Source organism: Toxotes jaculatrix, chromosome 14 (assembly GCF_017976425.1).
Source record: "Toxotes jaculatrix isolate fToxJac2 chromosome 14, fToxJac2.pri, whole genome shotgun sequence".
NCBI classification, from domain to species: domain Eukaryota; kingdom Metazoa; phylum Chordata; class Actinopteri; family Toxotidae; genus Toxotes; species Toxotes jaculatrix.
This window is the reverse complement of record NC_054407.1, coordinates 23,016,731-23,031,549: the sequence shown is the minus strand read 5'-3', so window position 1 is coordinate 23,031,549 and position 14,819 is coordinate 23,016,731. Positions and strand designations below refer to the sequence as shown.

The following is a 14,819-nucleotide window of genomic DNA, read 5'->3' as shown; positions in this document are numbered from 1 at the left end:
ATGTCTGGGAATATATGATTAAAAGGATTCAGGGGTAATTGGCAGCTTAATTATTTACCAGCACACCTTCACTTTTCATAATGATATAGAGTTTTCAGCACACCTGTGTGCCTGCTTTGGAAGTAAAGCACATTTCAGTAGAATGTGTGTAGAATGTGATGTGACAGTTCATATTTTAACTAAATTTAATTTGGGTTTCTGAAAACCAAAGTTAGAGTTTTTGAGATGAATGTCCATGTCCATACTCATGTAAAATAGCTCCAGATACTAAATCATTAACACGACTAACCTGAGGATTGATTCTTTGATGTGGACAATGTCCTGTGTATTTATATATTTCAACATTAAGAGCACACGGGTGTCTTTTGCACCAACAAGCTAACCACTCAAAATGTATCATGAATTATAACATTGAGATGGCAGTGGAAGCTGGTATGAGTCATTCAATCTCCGTTCTATATTTTGGAACAAAGTCTACATATGCGGTTTTCACCCTGACAGCAGTGTTTTGGCTGGGTTTGTCCTGCCAAGCAGCTAAATGCCAGGGCTAGCAAGTCATACTTTTGGCAGCAGGACAGCAGCAGACAGCTGGCTGACAGTGGCACTCTGAGATGTTAACCTGCCCAGACACTTCCCTTCACCTCAGGCTTAACAGAGCCACTGAGCCTTGCCGCAGGGGGAGACACGCTCATAACGCACATATACACACATATGCATGAACACATTAACATAAAAGAAGAAAAGCAAATGAGAGTATGTGAACAGTAAGTGTGAAGTTCACACATGCAACACACTACAGCGTTTCTTATTTTTCTTTTGTTTTAAGACAAGAGTTTTAACCTGAGTGTCAAATTGCAAGTTTGCATATGCATATAGGAGCTTCCATATGATGCTTTGTTTGTTTTCAAGTTTCGTTATCGATAAACAATCTGATTTTACTTTTCACCCACTGACCGTCACTCAGGCTAAGTGTCAGCCAACTGCCTCAAATGTAATGTAAAACATTTCCACCACTGACAGGTGTCTGTTGAGAAATCGTGTAAGGCTTCAACCCAAAACTTGCAAACATTAATTTATCCCACAAATTAATGACAACCTGTGACAGACAGACAGACATAGGCGGGCAGCCAGGTAGACAAGCAGGAACAGAGACAGACAGACAGGCACGTTTTCTCCTGGCAGCTACATAACATATCCCGGAGAAAGGTTTTGTCTGTGTGTCTAGGTGCAAGTTTTTGATGTGTTATGTCTTTTAACATATGAATCCCATGTCAGTCCTGGAGTCCCAGTCCTGCTGCGCCACACATTTGTTTAGCACCAGAGAGTGAACAGTGAAAAGTGGCACTGAGGCAAAGTCAAACCAGCGACATACACGTCAGCTAAAGAGTGAGTACAATTCATCATTGCTCACTCCCATTGACCCCCCCTCACCCATCTCTTGTAATCATCATCATGAAATCATAAAAGCCTCCTTCGAGCCGGAGTCGAACCAGCGACCTAAGGATGTCAGCAGCAGCTCTCCTACAGTCCTCCGCTCTACCAACTGAGCTATCGAAGGGGTTGCTATACTTTGTAGTCCAACATTGTCTCGGAAAATGTACATGTCCAGGTTATGAAAAAATGTGTTTAAAGACTCCCACTGCCCCCTTTGGTCCATCATCAACCATAAAAAGCCTCCTTCGAGCCGGAGTCGAACCAGCGACCTAAGGATGTCAGCAGCGGCTCTCCTACAGTCCTCCGCTCTACCAACTGAGCTATCGAAGGGGGTTGTAGTGTTTTAACTGCATCAAATCGTGTTACAGTAGGTGGCTCTATGACTACTATTGCCCTGTAATGATTGGCAAACTCTGAACCAGCAAGCTAATGACGACAGCTGAAGGTTAGACTGCTCCTCATCCTCCCCTTGGTATTAGCATGTGTCAGAGTTACCATTGACACCTTTTCCCCGTTTCTCGTTGTCCGCATCAATAAAAAGCTCCTTCGAGCCGGAGTCGAACCAGCGACCTAAGGATATCAGCAGCAGCTCTCCTACAGTCCTCCGCTCTACCAACTGAGCTATCGAAGGGATTTACAGCCCCCTGGAAAATGTATCAAGTCTGGGTCAGGAATCATCAGTATCATCAGTAGCGCTCCTACATTCTTCCACTCTACCAATTTACTCAGTACTAGTGTCTTACATGATTGTGACGCTGTCTCAGTGACAAAGTCTGACAGAGAGAGACATATAAACACCTGCTAACGTATCCAGAAACACCTCTGTGGCAGTTCCTGCTACAATAAGTGTCTCCACAACCACGTTTTACATTTACATTTTTACACAAAGATTCACAAGATGAAAACAATACTAGTCACATGTTGAGCTATTGGCATGATTTTCTTTGAGTTAGCTACATTTTAAATGAGGACATTCTCTATAACAGCTACATCCACCAAAATCTCATCCTTCGAGCCGGAGTCGAACCAGCGACCTAAGGATATCAGCAGTAGCTCTCCTACAGTCCTCCGCTCTACCAACTGAGCTATCGAAGGGAGGCGTTTGGAAAATCTAAGCAGTCGTTAGCAGTAGTTATTACAACAGTTATTACACACATCAAAACATGTGCACACCCACAGTAAATACAGTATGTCTTCCAGTCCACACGTGCACTCCCAGAATGTGCAGGCGGAGCAGAAAAGACATGTGGAAACTCCGGATCAAATGTCTCCTTTCTCCTTCCTCCGCCAGTCTCAGGATGAGGAGACTCCATTTGGCCTCTGCTGACAGGTAAAGGTAGTCTGAACCAAAAATAATACACTTCCACTGAATGTTTAGTTTGCAGTGTGCAGTGACTGAGCGTGTTATTACTCATCTATCATTCCTCAGGCTGACATTGCAGTGTCACATGGAGACAGTGGGAAGGGTTTCATTTTTACAAAATAATTAGTCATCACCCTCTCAGACTAAGCTTGTTTGAGTCTAAAGTGTGGAATACATCGGATTTAAATAAAGTTGTACTTGGCTATTTCACATATGACAAAGATCCATACTGTGAGCAGGATTTGAACCTGTGTAGGGAATCCCCATTGGATTTTAACATCTTAACCATCCAGCTTTCAAAGCTTCATGCAAAACCTGCGTGCCTACAGCACCTCTCCATAAAAAGACCTAATATTTGTGGCAGTAAAAGAGCGACTTAACGGTTAATGGCAACATTTTAGTCTGATCTTCTCATCCAGAACAACTGCTGAGCAGGGAGGAGGATTTGTGTGTGCTGGTGAAGGACACTTTGTCGGGACAGATGGCTGATAAAGATGAATCTCAGAACTTCCAGTTCCAGAACAGCCTCTAATGTTGCATTTTCCAAAATACCAAGATTGTGATTAGGTGGTCTGTGACTTGTGTAACAATGTGGAGCAGGCCCAGTTAAGCATGAATTTGGATCGAGATGAAAAAAGGAAAATATGCATGTTAAAAACGTCATCAACCCGCCGACTCGCTCGGTGCTAATTCTCCGGTCAATGAGCGATTCTATTAACACATCAGCTCAATAGGACATCACACGGACTTTATGTTAGGGAGCTGGCAGAGTAAAGTCTGTTTATTTAGGCAGCAACAGATCAGTCACCTTTCTGTGCTCATGCTCAGATATTTGCGTTCCAAAATCATGTAGTTTTAGCTGATCCATATCACGTATTATCGTCGAACTCCCTCAGAAGCCGGTCGCAGATTGGAAACTTGTTCATTACTGCATAAATGGCCTTTTCCACATCTGTTTTACAGCTGAGCTCACCCCTCTGCAGCCACTGAGCTCACTCTTTAATAGCTTGTCACTGGAAAATTCATAAATTAATATCTTTGTTCTGTTTAGCAGAGAGCAGTACGGCTGGTTAGCTGAATCCCTCAGAGGTGAAATGTCTCTGGAAATACAGTCCATGTCAAACCTGAGCCTTGGAATTCTGGGAAATGCATTTAGCACTACTCCCACAGTGACAGAGTGAATTTCATAGTATTAGAGTCCATCCCTGCAGTCAGTCACCAACTCCCCTCTGCTCATGGGAAACCGTAATTTCCGCCGTAATTACATTAAGCACAGAATCTCCCAGAATATTATCTCAAATGGAGAGGAATGTGCAGCACTCTTGCCTGGCCACCCCGGTATTGTCTATACTTCTGAATGCTGTGTTTGTTTTCAATTGTGTTTTCTCTAAACCAAAACACTGGAGCTTCTCAAGGAAAAAGAGGAATGGCCACAGCGGGCTGTGGGATCTCCGCTACTGCAGAGTCAGATGTTTATTCGATCAACCAAATACACATATAAGGTTTCATGGAAGGGAGCGGGAGGAAGACACGTCGCCAGCAGCGAGGTGAACTGAACAGAAGAGCTGTTTATGAGCTCTGAGCTTTTTAGAGTCTCTCTCTAAAATAAGACATTAAGTACATTTACTCCTACATGAAGGGATTCCTCACCTAAATGTTTTAGCATTGTTATGAGCCACTTAAAGACTTGGTACTTGTCATGTTTTCCAAATGTTTATTTGCTAAATTTATTTATGTAACATCCTGGAATAAAAAAACATATGCACCTGCAGAGATTTAATGGTCAATAAAAAAGTGGGTATCCTCTACACTCAGAAAAACTTAGTATATTAGCATTAAAACAAAGTGAAAGTGTAAACAATTCCTCTGGATGTAGTCTGGCTGATCTAGTAGCAGTGACATGGGTTCTGCATGCATTTACACCTTGCAATAACATGTCTTTTTCCTCCAACGGCTATATGATGCAGGTCACATGTTAATACCAGGTGTAAATGGGCTGACTGTGTCTACGTACACCCAAACTTTTCATTCTGAAACCTGCAGTATCATCGCAGTTTCTATAACAATCTTTCTACCTATTAAAAGAAACTACCAGCCTGTGAAAACCACTGAGCCTGAACACTCAGGAGAGCACTCGGGAAGGCATGTTACTCTATAGTGCATCATGAAACAATAAATACAAAGAAAAAAAACTTGAAAAAGGAGCTTCTGTTTGGACATTGTTGATTCTGTTGGTTTAGACCCAGTTAAATAAGGTGGAGCTTGGAGATTCACTATTAGATCATCAGTGTAATGTTCCTGTGAATGTTCAGGATTGACTTAAAGTAAGACAGAAATGTGGTAAAACAAGTTAAAACCTGAAGGTTAGACAGGGTTTGACTGAAAGGAATACGTTTAGTAAAGTAGAGAAGAATGCTAGAGTGATGATGTGATGCAGTGCTGTGAAAACGCTGAAAATTAACAGCTCAACATCTGCCATCAGCTACTGATGGAAAGTGACTGACCTCAGAAAATGAAGGATAGCCAGTGACTTAGTGCCAAGTACAGTCTATATTCTTGCATAACTTGTGGTGATTAAAGGAAAGTAAGATGTGCTGTTTTGGAAGAGCATGCTCTGTGGCACGCAGACACAAGCGTCTGTCTGGGACTTAATCCATATTTGCACAGAGAGTGTTTTTAACAAGTCACTCCCATATAATTACACTGCTAAGTGTTTCAGGGGGAGACAGGGGAGGAGATCTGGGTGGTCTCCTGACGTCCTCACTCCCTCCAGCACATCGACCAGAGACCTGTGATTCACCGTCATTAGCATTCCACCACACCAAAGTAGCAGGGATGTGAGTGAGAAGCAGCCACAACGTCTCCATGTCTGACCCTGAAATTCACTGCTGGATTGTAACAAGGTCACCGTTTCTGTTTTTTTTTTTTTTTCTAACAGTTTAACTTTGGGCAGACTGGATTGTTTACTTTTTATTATTTGGATTGTCCCGGTGGTTTAGTGATCTAAGTTGCAAACAATTCAAACACAACTTTATGAAAAGTATCTATAAAGCATTTGGCTCACACCCTTTTCCTCGCTCTGAAAACATTTTCTCTCTTACTTTAAAATGCCCCCAAACTTCCCAAACTTGCATCAGCTGTCCCCAATGGCCAAGACCCATCCCTCCATCAAATTGGAAATAACAACAGAAATATATTTCCTTTATTCTTTTCTTTTTGGCAAAACCTACAACAGGCACTACTATAACCTCCAGAATTCAACACATCCCCTCTAGAGGGAATGAAAGTCACCTAACTCACACAAATGTCCTCACCAGAAAACAACAACATTGTCATTTTGCAGACTTTATGCTTTATTGACATTTCTTGAAGTTGTGCAAATAATTACTGTTCTGTCTCAGGTAAAAGCAGGTAAACGTAGACTGGGATTATTATAGCACCACAGAACCCTTTAGGGAGGAGTATTTCTATTTGTTAGTAACATAAAATGATCCATTTAGTACTCAGCAGATGTGATGGAGACACATGCATTCACTTTGCTATTTTACAAGCTTACATCCTGTCAGGTTGGGGATGCGTTTATGATGGACTGGGAAGTTTCCCTGCTTCACCTACTAAGACTGATCACAGTTCAGGTGATAAGAATACAATGTCAGCTTCTTCCTGCTGCACAGACAGACAGACAGACAGACAACACTGGCAGCCTGAAAGAGGTTACAGCACAAATTCCCCCCAGACTCACAGGTATCCTCCTCATGACCTGCTCGACAACAGGTGCTCGCTGTTCAATAACAATATGACAAAACATTTTCTACCATGTCAGTCAGAATATATGCCAAATAAATACTTCTATGCACGGTAGTTCTGCATGCCAGGTCACTGTCAAGACAATTATTTCCTTGCTGAGTTTGTCAAGTACGTGAAGCCAAGTCCAGTCGCACAAAATTAATGTTAGCTTCATGCAAATCTTTCTACCACAGCTCCTATTTCCTGTTGTGGCATTTATCTGTCATCCGTGATCATTTATAGCTTGTTGCTTGGACTGCGTACTTGGAGTCTTTTGCTCTATGTCCAGTGAATGATCAGGGGATTTAAGTTCTGTGTCACTCGTTGTTAAGTTGCTCTGGAAAAAGAGCATCAGCTCAATTCCTAACATGTAGTGCAAAGTGTAGGCAGGATAACCCAGCTAGCTGTCTGCCCAGATGGTTTAGCCTGGAGCCATATTGACTCCTGCCTGACTACTGGTCAGCATGGCCGCAGGCGCTATTCACGCCGGCTCATGCCTGAGCCTGCACAGAGACATCAGTCTACAAAGTCAGGCTCACTTCTGATAGGATGAAACCAGGGCCAAAAACTCAGAGGAGGCCCCCAGGGACCCACAAGGCCATGCTGTTGTACCTCACTCGTGCTCACACTAACCCATCCTGTTTCTGTTTCTGAATACTGATTTCATATTGATCGATCCAAATCCACAGCTGCAGCCCTAGATGACTGTGACAGTTTGGTTTTATTCTGTTATAAAACAATGTACAAACAGGATGAAACAGATGGTGAAGTGCAGCATACACAGTAAATAAGAGTCTCATTTTAATCATGTTTTTATAGCCACTGCATTGCAGAGTTAGTTTAAATGCATTGACTCCACCAACATTACAGAAACCTTCTATAAAGTGGCCACAATGTCGGTAATCCTACACAAAAGCTTCCTCCTTCGAGCCGGAGTCGAACCAGCGACCTAAGGATATCAGCACTGTTCTGCTCTCCTACAGTCCTCCGCTCTACCAACTGAGCTATCGAAGGGTTGTGACTGTGTGCTTTACTGTGTACTCCCCAACAATAGCCTCTATGGTTACATAAACGGTGGATGCAACACAGGTGCGTCAGCTTGATTTTTCAGCAGGTGCGGAGTCTCTGTAAACACCAAAGCCTCCTCCTGGTCACAATCAAAGCATTAACCTACAGATTTCAGCTCTGCTTTCCTACAGTCTTCTGCCTACGTCTCATCATGATGAAGGTATGATCTTTGCCTAAATCTAACCAGGCTGGTTTTGTACCATAGCCTTGACACACTGTTAAACTGTTAGTCGTTTATTTTTCGATAGTGATTCTTAAGAGTTTATTTGTGGCTCATCTCGTGCTGTCATAGGGGGTTCCATTTCAGGAAACACCCTTAAAATAAAGGGACAAATGACCTACGTCTTCATTTAGGATGACTTGCTTTAACTTGAATCAAATATAGGCTGGTAATATTGAGCTTTCAGTGTATTTGTTTGGCTCAGATTGTGCACACACGCATACTTAACAAGAGACATTATGATCACAGAGAGAACATCAAAAACACCAAATACGTCAGGTAGAATTTTGGAAACATATCTATAAATGTACACCTGTGTTTGAAGTCGTTAAATAAAGGGGAAGAATAAGAAGAAATTTTAGCGTTTGTTAAAACTGAAAAATGAAGGCTTGTTCTGTTGTTCTATATTCATGTCCTTTGCCCTCTGTTGCAACATGCTTGTGCAAAACCACCTTGTCTTGACTTGACTTACCCTCTGAATGAATCTCAGCCCAGCTGTTGACTAATAGTCCACATTCACCACTAAGAAAACACCATGTCACCACTCCTTGTGTCCAGAGTGTGGGTGGTGGGAGCAGGGAGGGGCTGGCCTAGTAAATAGGTTGGGGGTTGGGGGCAAAGTAGGAGTTGTAGGGTTGTATTGTTTGACTGACAGTGGGACAGCGAGGGGGAACGGGTGGTCCCAGCCCAGAGACAATGCCTGAGAACACGCTGCCTCTCTGCTAAGCCCCCTTTTTGTGTCAGGGTGGGAAACCCCTTACAAATAGCTATCACAAGCATGATTCATGCCTTTATTGTGACTTGGGAATCTGCTGCGTGGAAATGTGGCACAGTCTCAGATGTCACATTGTTGTGTACTGTTAGAGGTACTAACAGGGCGTTTTATGTGATTAGCTCAGGAGGATGATGCAGCTTCTGGCTGTTTGTGCTGCAGATGTAAAATAGTGCGCTCCAAAAAAACAAGCTAAACATCCTGTAAGCTGCAGTGTTTGCTGGCATCAAACAAAAATCTGCCAGTGGGGTAATCAAAATGTATAGGTAAGATTTCTTTAATAAAAATCATTCTGGTGCAACAAAACATTATCTGACAGGTGATACAAGCAGTCAACCTTCAGAAAGTCAAGAATAAGGTGCCAGCAATTATACTTCAATTGTAATGGTGTGTTTGTTTTTAATTTATCAATTTTAATAGTTGAAACAAGGGGAAATAGGTTGAGCAGGATCAGGTTCGTGCTGAAGACCTTTTTTTTTGGTTATAATGAAATGTGTGAGCATTCCCTGCCAGACACATTATTACATCAGAGCACAGATGAGAGAACAAATAGTCTACAAAAATGAAATGCTGTAGATATATTCAGCAGATCATTGTAAAGTTATTAGCTTTATTGTAAAAAATTCAATAAACATACATTTATTCACGTTTTTAACAGATGTAGTGATGCAAAAACTTATCAAAGCCTTAACTGATCACTGTGGGGAAAATAGTTTGAGAAAAGGGTGCAGAATAAAGGGTATTCTAAAATTAATAAGGCAAATAATGCTTGTTAAAGATGAGCAATATTAGCATTAGTATTATTACAAAAGAGCATAGATGAGAGAATCCAGAAAAGTCATTCAAAGTTTAAAAAAGTTTAAAGTTTTTATGCTAAAACAGTTCAGTATCCTTAAATATTGTACAATACACTTTCATTTACTTCACATCCTTTGACTTTTAAACTGTCTGTTTCTGTTAGTTTTGTCAGAGAGGCTCCAATAAACAAACTGTTCATCATCTTTTTAACTTCGCTTAAACGGGCTAACAATACAAAACTCAATCTGGGCTTTAGGAGGAACACACCTCCTGAAGCCGTGGCTGTTTATTCAGAGGCTTAGGACTGTATTCAGTGAGGAGCTGCGAGGAGGGGGGCAAAACACGTCAGAGTATCTGCTTACATTTGGCCCAATTAACAACACAATGGTGCAGGGATTTGCAAAGAATCAAGTAGGCCTATTTGTCAGCATACATCTGTTAATTATTTGTGTAAATTAGGTCCCAAACAATATCACCTACAATTAGGTAAGGGGAAGAAGAGAAGGAACTGTCATTAATTGTGTTTAAAATGCTGACAACACCAATTAGCCACAAGATTTGTCCAGGCTCCTGCCACCCAAAGACTGCTCTCCCTGTTGTGGAGATGAAACTCATTACGCTCCCTCTGATGCACAGAGTTCCCAGTCATACTGGTTCAGCTGGTCAGCCATTCAGCCCCAGCACACAGGAACACACAGAGCTGTAATGTAATCTGGCATGAGGTCATGAAATTTGTGGGCAAATTGTTCTCAGTGTGGAAAACGATACAGTGGGACTGGCACTGATAGTGAACCTGTGAGAAAACAGAATGCGCAGATGACCACTGAGAGTGCTAATGAAGTAACATTTGGAAGGTCAGTGTGTGTTCCCGAGCAGCCAAACAACCCACTGAAGCATCCCTGACAGGAAAACTTCAGCCAGTGAACGCTTCTCAGATAAGACAGCGGCAAAAAACAAAAACACACATAAATGAATCTCAGCTACAGGTGCAGATTAAAATACTTGCGGGGCTGAAGAGAAGCCTGCTCAAAGCATCACCTGTGTTTAGGCACTAATAAACTTGCACACCTTGGCAGCAGATAAGAGTGCGCAGACTCTCCCTGATTCATCGCGCTCTGAATGGGAGCGCCGGTAAAATGCCCTCAGTTTAACAGAATGTAAAGCAGGAAGGGCTTAAAAGATTGACTTTAAAGAGAGACCACATAACATTTATAAGAGTAAATAACACAGTAGTTTATGGTGGCTAATGCTAGCCAGTGATAGAAAACTTCTGACATATATTTCTGCATAGCTAACGTTTTAATTTGCTAGCAGGCAGTTGCCTGGTTGTCTTTTTATCCATTATGAAACATAAAATACAGATTAGAGCAGCTTTAAAGTTACTTCTTGTGGCCATCGTGTAAAGATATTTTTCTGTTCTACGTGGCTGACATTGGAATGCCTTGTTGAAGGACACTGCAACAGTCAGTGCTGAAAGAGGAGCCATTGTTTCCTGTTGATTTTCCACACCCAGGCTCCCAGTCAGTCTGCAGGTTTGAGCTTGTGACTTTAACCTGTAACCTTCATATGTAAGGATGTCAGAGTTGTTACTGCTTTGCTTCCCATGTACAGATGACTTGATATCTGTGATCTCCATGTTCTACAGCCCATACAGTGCATTATGACGGAATGTTTCACTGCACTGTTGGTTTTCTTGAACACACTGATGAGAACCTCGTATGAACCATAACTTCCTTAACTGTACTATAAAGTATGAGTCAGGCTTTTTTCTTGTTTTTGAATCGAGCATCTCTATGATGAAACTGTGGCCATTTATCATGTTTCATTCATCACTATTATTATTGATTTAAACATTGTTAAACAGTCATATGTTATCAAATATTTAGCCCAGTTTTAACCTAAATGTCTCAACATGTTTTGACCTGCAAATCACTAAATCAGAGCTCGCAGTGCTGTTAATATTTCCTGATCCAGTCCATCCAGAAGATGAGCTGCAAATTTAGTTTGCATACGCTGAATGTAAAGCAGATTAGTTGTTGCATGACCTTCATTTTTTTCTGCCACCAAGTGCAAGCGTCTTCTGCTGGTTAGCACTGAGTGGATTCAGAGCAGCTTTTAGCCAAAATGTGGATGAAGGTTTGTTCAACTTAACAAGATTTTGCACAAACGAAGCACTGACAAAAAAAAAAAAACACTCCAAAAGAAGAGAAAGGCATAGATCACTTAGATTCCACAGTGGGATCAATATCCAGGAACCTCCAACAATGTAACACAGAATCCATTCTTCCATTAAACAAGAAAAAAAAAATCCACACAATTATACGTTTAATACCTACAAGCATATCAGTTATTGAGCTACACTAAAACACCCCAAAAATAATTGAAACAATGGGCTAAATTGGATATCACTCCATTTTACAGATGCAGCTAATTCAACAAATTAACAAATGAGCCCAAACACGGACCCATACTGTGAACCGAGTTAATTTTCATTAAATGATAACACATTCCAGCCAATTCAGGTTTTTTTTTTTTTCTTTTTATTTGCGTATTCATAAATTCCGGGCACGGGCGCATGAACCTCAACCTTTGTTAATATGAATATATTGTGAGGAATTTGCATAATCCACTTCATAATCCACTGCAGCACTCGGCGGTAACAAAGATAAGGAGGGGTAGCCACTGTTTCTCCTGGGAGCGCTACACAGATAAACGGAGGAAAAGAGACCCACTTTCTGCTCCTATTATGAGATAAAAAAAAAAAGGAAGGCTTTGCAAAGTTTTCACTTTCCAGTGCATTTCCCTTTTAGAGACAGATGGTGGTGGAATATCATTATTTGTATGTTTTTTTTTTTTCACAGACACTGAAATTTACTGAATTTCCACAGAGACGATGTGCATGGGTTATTTATGTATCCGCCACAACACAGCACGCTGATTTTATTACCTCGCTGCTGCTTCGCTAAGACACTGAAATATGCTTCTTGCAGAAAATGTTTTTCACACAAAAATCGAAAAACTCCAGTGCACAGCGGGAGGAATCACAGGGTGACAAATGAGCAAACAGAAAGCAAACTCCCAGCTCGTCCCGAACATCACTAATGAGACCCCTTTTAGATTCAATAAGGATGGAAAAGTGTGTGTGTGCCTGCACCTGTGTGTGTGCACAACTTTCCGAGTGCATGAATGTGTGTGTGTGTCGTGACTGAGGCAGTGAAAAGCTCTCTTACGTCCCCCAGTCGCTCCAAATTGGCTTCTGGGATGACGCCACCACACAAGTACATCCATCCCCACTGTGCTGCATGCATTCCTGGTGTGTGTGTGTGTGTGTGCGTGTGTGTGTTTGGACAATGGCAACACTTCCTTTTTGGCCTAAATGGCAGGGAGCCCCAGCCATTGTGGCCTGATTAGGGCTCCCATTCAAGCTCTCTGGGATTTCTAATTGCGAGGCCTTGTGCGGCAAACTCCCCCTCACTTCCCACCCCGCTACACTCCTCTCACGACTACTGTAAGACTTAATGAGACACAATTACTGCCCCCTAGGAGTCCTACAGCGAGCCAATCACAAAGGGAGACAGAGACCCCCAGTGAATGGCCACTCAGAGGAGAAAGAGACAGAAAGAGGGAGCAGGAGGGAGGAGAGAATCACAAGCCTTCATTGTCCAGAGAAAGCACAGAGAGAAGCCTTTTTTTGGAGAAATATAAATGTTTTTATTTAATGCCGGCTCATAATTAGGCCCCTGAGAGGGAAAGGGAGAGCCAAAGGAGTGGAGAGGGTGGGGAGTTCAATAGGGAAAAAGGCCTGTAGGTACAAAAGACGAAGAATGACATGTTAGACGTGCTTAGGAGGAGGAGAGGGGAGGAGGTGCAGGAGGGGGAGAGGAGAAAAGAAAAGGGGACAAATAGATACTGAGGTGAAAAAACACAGAGGCAGAAAAAGAGAACAAAACCAAGTGGAAAAACTTGACAGGACTTTCTTCTTTTCTTCTCTTTTTATAGCGTTCTAAGCCTATTTGGCGTGGGAAATGGCCTGACATTGAATGATGTGTGCCAGGAAGAGTGAAAAGCCGAGGCAGTCGCTGTGTTTCGCAGGTTTGGCACTTCACGTTTGGTTCAAGAGGTGAGATATTCCTTGATTTGAGGAGCTTTTCTGTCAAAACTGTGTGGGAAGCAACATAACAGGGTCTGCAGGAGTTTGGATTTGGAGAGAACCGATAAAAGACGAGAAAAGGGCGATTTGCAGCTCTTGACTCTATGGGAACATTTACAGTATTATTCCTCAAGAATAGCAAAGATATTGTTCCGAGCAGTCATGTCTAGGGATTTTGAAGCATTCTCATGGAAAGGGGAGTTTATAGCGAAAGCTGAGCCTCCTTATGATGTTCACAGACAAGGAATATCTGAGACAACAGATATCACTGACCGAATAAAAGACTTCACGTCAGTCAGTGCTCTTGAGAAATGTTGCATTCTTGGATGAATTCAGTGTGCAGCACAGCACTTACCCCGCAGGAGAGACGGCAGGTGTGACCTGACACGGAAAAAGGAATAAATAATGAGAAAAAGGCTTTTAAAGATGTCTGAATTGATTTTCTCGAGATGCACTTGTGGACAGAAAGCATGCCGTAACATTTTCACACAGTTTGGAAAAACCTAACTGGACAATGCTTGTTTTTTAGAGAGAATTTAACCAGTCACACTTCCACAATGTCGTTAAACCAACATTCAGCATGATGACAGCTCAGTTCAGGTTCTGTCTGAGAAACATTTAATGTAAACTCAAAAACTCAAACTCATCAGAATCAGTGAGTGATGTAGCCTGTGAGAGAAAACACTCGTCTTCTTCTCTTCCTCTCTGTCCAAGCTTTTTTAACTCACGGCTGTTCTCGCTCTCTCTTGTTCTCTCTCATGCACCAGGTGCCAAAAATCACACGACCGTGCATTTGTTTTTGTAAATGTGCTGTCACGTCTGAAAGAAGCCGTATAAATATTATTGGAAATCTCAAATGTCCATTATATATTTTGACAGATAGATGAGGCCAGACATGTCAGACAAAGAGCTTCAGACGTCTTCTTTTGTCTGAATGGCGCGTCCAGTGTTTGCCACAGGTGTCAAACTCGTGTGGAAGATGTCTCTGACAAGACACAATGTAAGTACCAACGTAGCAGCCTCCGAAATAACTGACCACCCTGTGACACTGAAGGTTTACACTGGACAGGACTGACACAGCAGTGCAGCTGTCCTCAGAAACTCCCATCACCTCTGATGACGCTTCAGAGGGAAGAATAACTAATTTCCTGGTTTCCTCTTTCCTCACACCTTTTTCTTGTCTTCAAACTGAGGATCTAAGACATAAGGAAGAGACGTAGGTAAAGGA

The 14,819-nt window shown here is 42.1% G+C and overlaps 5 non-coding genes across 5 annotated transcripts; all 5 read right to left on the bottom strand.

Annotated features, from left to right (window-relative positions):
* Window positions 1-1,469: 1,469 nt before the first annotated feature.
* trnay-gua lies at window positions 1,470-1,558 on the bottom strand. The gene is given in 2 exon segments: window positions 1,470-1,505; window positions 1,522-1,558. It is a non-coding gene; the product is annotated as a tRNA-Tyr (tRNA).
* A 117-nt stretch (window positions 1,559-1,675) lies between these two features.
* Window positions 1,676-1,764, bottom strand: trnay-gua. The gene is given in 2 exon segments: window positions 1,676-1,711; window positions 1,728-1,764. It is a non-coding gene; the product is annotated as a tRNA-Tyr (tRNA).
* Window positions 1,765-1,976: 212 nt separating this feature from the next.
* trnay-gua lies at window positions 1,977-2,065 on the bottom strand. The gene is given in 2 exon segments: window positions 1,977-2,012; window positions 2,029-2,065. It is a non-coding gene; the product is annotated as a tRNA-Tyr (tRNA).
* Window positions 2,066-2,440: 375 nt separating this feature from the next.
* On the bottom strand, window positions 2,441-2,529 carry trnay-gua. The gene is given in 2 exon segments: window positions 2,441-2,476; window positions 2,493-2,529. It is a non-coding gene; the product is annotated as a tRNA-Tyr (tRNA).
* A 4,975-nt stretch (window positions 2,530-7,504) lies between these two features.
* trnay-gua lies at window positions 7,505-7,597 on the bottom strand. The gene is made up of 2 exons: window positions 7,561-7,597; window positions 7,505-7,540 (listed from the first exon to the last, which is right to left on the bottom strand). It is a non-coding gene; the product is annotated as a tRNA-Tyr (tRNA).
* Window positions 7,598-14,819: the final 7,222 nt, after the last annotated feature.